Raw genomic sequence first — 6,327 nt, 5'->3', positions numbered from 1 at the left:
GCCGTCCGTCTGAATTCTGAAGGCTGTAGTTCGCCAAGCTCGCTGCCAGTTAATTGGTGCGTCTCTGACGTCAGCTTTACAGCTCTCACCTCCCTCCCTCGACTTCTGTCCATCAAGAAAAGAATTTGCATCGGAGACAGTTCTGCATTTCAAAGGCGAACAAGCGCCAAAGTTGTCTCGGGCTCTGTCAGACAGTCTCAGGATGGAAGAAGGGTATATTCATTTTCTGAACTGTGAATTCATGAAACAAACTGTCACTGACAAGAGATTTTCAATTTTGTCAATATTCTCATCAGGAATTTTGATTAAAATAAACACACACACCTGGAGCTGTCGTTAGTTTGAGGACACTCATTTTAAACAACTTGCTAGTTATTTAATTAATATTTTGTTATAGGCTAGTTAATGCATACTTTATTAAGAAGTTAGTTTTAGTGACATTTAGTTTAGTTATCCAAAATTGTTGATTAACGCTGAATTAGCCTACACGACATTGGCTAAAACACAAGTCTCAATTGAATGAGGTATCCTGCACGTAGGCCTATTACAAAACTCTCGGTTGCAATTTTTCAGGCGACAACGCGGCTCCAAAGTTGCTTTGAGGGTGCTCTGAAAAAGGCATTTCAAAAAGATCTGGCAGACGATATCCCAAACCCACCCGGTGACCACCTTCTCACACCTTGTAAGACAGCGCTGAATCGGACTTCATTTGAGCTAATGGATGAATGGAATTTTATAGCCCCCAACAATGCAGTGAAAGGATTGCATGTAGTTCCGAAAAGTCGTTTTTAAAATCAGTTATTATGAAGAAATTAGAATGACCAGTTGTGCAAAATAAACAAATAAAAACATTACTAGAACACGATAAGCTAACATAGAATAAAATATTTATTTATTCTATTTTATTGTTTTAAAATACAGGACTGTGTAACAGTTCAATAAATTCGAATGCATTGTGTTTTTGTTCATCAAATCATTTTACAGTCTGTCAAATGATGGATCATATTTTTGGCTGGGATCAGTGTCCAATTTGCTTGATTTTCAACGTTTCTATTTTTAATCAATTTTGATCAATTAGGTTATACACTATCTCATATTCATTCCATTCACGAAATAAAAGGACACATTTGATGTAGGCTACCTATGGCTATTCTATGGGATTCATCCATAAGGTATTCACCACAGCTAGGCTATTTTTTCCTTTAGAGCCTAAACCTGTTTCGAGACATTTAAGTTGACAGCAATGACTTGGAATGTGTTACATTACATTTTGTACAATTAAATAAATGCGTTTATAATTTTGATGTATTGGAGGCTATTTTCTGTTCATGTTCATTGTAATAGGCTTGATCACCTGTGCCACAATCTGACAAAAATGTCAGGCTAGGGTACTTCATTTAGGATCAAACATAGCCTACAAGAATCGATCACAGAAACATGGATTAACTTTACTGGAAGCGACTCCGTTTTGGGATTCACTAAAAAATAAACCACTTTGATAAGTTAGACTTTCAAGTCTTTGTAGCACGCTAGAGACGCCGTAACGCACCTACAAGCTGTAATTACCTCACCATATAATTAAAGGTCAATTGCACTCACTAATGTTCAAATTTATCATTGAAACCCAACTTAACCAAGAAGTTGTCGTAAAGCTCATACACCAAGCAAGGCTATAGAAGAAATCATGAACAACTTTATTCGTGAATATCTCAACAAATTGTAGAAATTATTTCAGACAAGGAAATAGACTGGTGTTGATACTTATTGATACTTACATGTTATGCAATTTTTTCTTCAAATAGAGGCATTATATATTGGACACCAATCGTGTGAAACACACTGATGATATTTTTTAGATTATGAAAATAACAAATGATCAATTCCAGCTGCATGAGGAACATGCCTCAACCTGTGCTGAATCATATGATCTCAACACCAGTCCTGCACAGACTATTCCAAGATAGCAGAAATGTGTGAGAGAATTTTCTACATGAGAAATAAGAGGGGGAGTTCAAAGTAGCTGAAGGAGACATGGAAGTGTCAAGTCACACTTCACAGCCATGTGCGACTTCCTAGTCAATGCAGGGTGCCACGGAGACACTGGGATGACCTGTGTTGTAGGGGCAGTGGTGATGTCAGTTATTCTCCTCTGTAGAGGAAGTAAGAAGTGCTTTGCATCAGATGAGATATGGGAGCTCTATGTTGACAGATCAATAGCAATATCACTATTAGATTATGCAATGTGCAGCCTGTATGTTTGTCAGAATAATATTGGTAAAACATTTTTAGGAGGAAGGCTATTATGATCTTTTATTGAAGATTTTGAGCAAAGAGAAAATACTCTAGTGCACAGTGACCAAAAGCTAAGAAACAACAACAACAACAACAACAACTATAATAATAATAATAATAATAATAATAATTGTATTACTGATTAATAACGATTGACAGGAGTAATTGAATAGGTCTTTAATTGTATGGCATTTAAACTTGTGCTGCGGGGGGTCATGACCATTTTGTCAGGTTAGGATTTGCCTCACTGCATCCTTTATTTCCATGCTTTGCGAACATGTCATTAGATTTATGTTCAACAGATGAACTGAACTTGGACATCTACTCGAGGAGAATGAACTAAGTCCAGAATAGGGGAGTACCAAAGTTAAGATGCGCAAGACTTGCTTAAATAGCATAAATGCAAGCGGATTGTTATTTTTAAGAGACGCCATTTGACCTATTATCAACAATATATATAAGACACTTTATTAGGCCATATATATATATATATATATATATATATATATATATATATATATATATATATATATACAAGATAATAATGGCCTTTATGTAGGCCATTATTATCTTGGATTTTAAATATTCTGTGCTCCACGCACAACTTGCCCAAAATTGTCATATCCATGACACCCCACCTCGCCACGCATTAGCGCTGAGCGTTCTTGACGAGTTGCATGTTATGTATGCTATATTGTCGTGAAATGCCACATTAGGACTATTACTCTTCTGCTGTAACATCTCCATAATGCTGTGCCGACCGTTTGCAAACTCAGAGAATCGAACGATGTGGTCGAATTCTTCTTGAGGCTAGTTTCAAGTGCGCCAAAGCCTGATTCGTGTTCTTACTCTAATGTTACATTGTCTGACTTACATAGACAATCAAAATTCGTGTAGGCTTTTATTACCTTCTTCATAACAGTTTAGGCTAGTTTATCCCATGATTCCCAGCCTCGATATTGAATATTTTTGGCGAGCCTGGTCGACCAAAACGATTTTAATGACATGCTATTAGACCTACGTAGGCCTATACATAATAATAATAATTATTTTTCAGTGTTCAATCAGATAAAATCGTTGCAACAGCACCAGCACGGATCACCAATTTTATTACAGTCTTTTAATAAATCCAAATGATCTAATAGACTCTGGGTCTAATCATATAACCCACAACTCGCTTTGGCACAATAAAATCGCCGTGAATTCTAGAATACTAGAGGGTAAAATTAGGTGTCACTTTACAATGCCGTCTACAATTAAACAAAATACTAAATGGTCGATTGTATTATAGCCTACGTATGCTACACGTGTAATGTCAGCGCCCAAATATGTGTAGGCTAGTCTAATATTTGTAGGTGCTAGGCCTATGTGTAATTGCACAGCGCGAAATAACATAACTATGTAGGCCTATTTAGGACGTTAGGCCCATGCTGAAAACTGCTGACCCAGAGCTTTAATCGGATAAGGCACCATAAGCCACATATCGTTTGCGTAAGCCTAGGCCTACATGTCCTGTCTAGTTCCCCCTGATGGTTTACAACATAGATGCCGTAGGCCTAAACCACGTTTTTATCAGTAATAATGGAATATCCCGTAGATGCAGGTCATTTTGCATTCAGGGTAGGCCAGTCGTGGCCTGACTCGCTTTCGCCATCATGTGGCAGAAATGTTAATCTGCCTGTAGGTGACAATGTTAATCTGCCTGTAGGTGACACCTATAGGCTCGTTTGCTCTGTCATGGATAAGATAGACTAAACTCTACCATGAGTAAAATATTATGGATCTATTTTCCAAAACAGTGAGAAACAGACAGACCACAATAAAGTACCCTATTCACTTAGAGACATAGGTTAGTTGAAAAAACACCTGTTGACAGTACATGGCATTTGCACGCACTGCATGTTATCATCAATGTAAATAGGTTTCTAGGCCAAGTTTATTTGCGTATACAAGGAATTTCGTCTCTACATTTATCCCATCTGTGAATTAGTGAACACTGGTCGGGGATTGAACCGGCAACCCTTCGGTTCCAAGTCGAAGTCCTAACCAGTAGGCCACAACTGCCCTAAATTGGCCACGATGGCCCTCATAGCATCAATATGCTATGCTAATATGCTGTTAATTACGGTAAATTATAGAGACAGACCATACCCAGGGATGGGCAGTAGGCTTGTTATGGCCTACATCGTTTTAATTTTTTATTTATTTTATTTATTCGTTTATTTGTCAGGGACAATGCAGCGCACATTATTACATACATAGCTATCACAGTCAATGCCATAACAATGTCTGTAGATGTGTTACATAAAAGGTTTCTAGCCAGTTGGCTACGTATTACAAATACAAATATGTAAAAACAATGAATGTAGCCTCTGACTGGTGCGGACTTAGTAGCCTAATTTTAGTAGCTTAATAAACTTTTGTCTTAGTTGTGATCAGAATATTGAGATTCAGGATAATAATCCGGTGTAAGATGAGTAACGTGTTGGTTGCTCACACAGACAATACACTCCACCAACCTCAAGTTTCTTGAGAACTTTAATCATCAGTTCCTTGAGAACTTTAATCATCCAATCGGAACGGAACTGGTTATGTGGTTGCCCTGCAACATTGCTCAAAAAATTCCCCCATGTATCACTTAGTAACACGATGAAAATAATCATATTTATAGTATTTTCAAAATACAATTTTTTTTTTCAAAAAGTATTTTATTTTGATACGTAGTGTGGCTGGCTACTGTATTGTGTAGGTTATTTTGATACACTTAAATTAGGGTATTTGATATTTTTATTTAAAAATACATTTTGATGTATTTTTGCCCACCCCTGACCATCCCAATTTTGCTCTAACTTCAGTGCTGATAAGGGGGTCTATCTGCTATTGCTTGCAGCGTTCACACAGAGAGTGCTACAATCTAGCCCCATCTAGAGGTCCAAAGAAAGTTGCAATGTTCCATTGTTAGAGGTGTGGTGTATTTTTGGTTAGACTTTTTTTTCTGTGCAGCAGTGTACATTCAAAAATATATTCCAATATTATTGTGTAGCAATCTGGTGATGTCAAAGAAGATCTGCCTCAGACAAAAAAAATACTCCATTATCAGATGTTTTTTTGGTCTCATCACTGTAAACTCAGAATCACACATCATACATACCATACACATACAGACATACAGCGGGCAGGCAGGAAAACACACACACACACACACATACACACACACACACACACACACACTCTCTCTCTCTCTCTCTCTCTCACACACACACACACACACACAGACACACACACTCTCTCTCTCTCTCTCTCTCTCTCACACACACACACACACACACACACACACACACACACACACACACACACAAACACACACACACATAAACACACACACACACACACACAGCTGAAAGAGGCCAATGTTTGTATGCTCCAAAACTGCCTGTAGGCCTACTACTGCACTTCCGCAGGGCCATATGGTCTGTGGAATCCCACACAGTGGCAGATATGTTGACTAGGCAGCTAATGAAAGGCATTTAGTATGACCCTGCAGAAAAGCTTATGCTTGTCTAGTGTTTGTGGAATGAGTTTCCTATTTACATGTAAACCATAAGAATATTTGTTTTTGACATATTTCATACACACAATCTCTATTTTTATTTCAGCCAAGTCAGGTCAGACAAGTGAGAACTGCCACTGTATTTGGGAAATTTTACCTTTGTTCTAAGAATTACATTATCCTGGATTGTCTATATGTAGCCAACTGAGACAGACAGACAGACAGACTGACTGAGATGCATATACCTGCATCATTTATTACTGGAAAACAATTCTGTGAATTCAAAAAATCCTTGGTCAGAATTTATGGTTCAAGGATAGTATCAGTCTAAATATGACTTACGTAAGACCAAACTGTTCTCAGATGCTTTCTGCTAATTGCACTGAGCTACAAATTCTGAATCTGCCTTGAAAATGATTCTACCTTGTTTCTTTTATTTTGTCTTTTTACGTAATTATTCTTTATTTTTAAATTATTTTACCGTG

The sequence above is a fragment of the Alosa alosa genome, chromosome 2 (genome assembly GCF_017589495.1).
Source record: "Alosa alosa isolate M-15738 ecotype Scorff River chromosome 2, AALO_Geno_1.1, whole genome shotgun sequence".
NCBI classification, from domain to species: Eukaryota; Metazoa; Chordata; class Actinopteri; order Clupeiformes; family Clupeidae; genus Alosa; species Alosa alosa.
The sequence above is the reverse complement of the archived record's forward strand: the minus strand, read 5'-3'. Positions refer to the sequence as shown.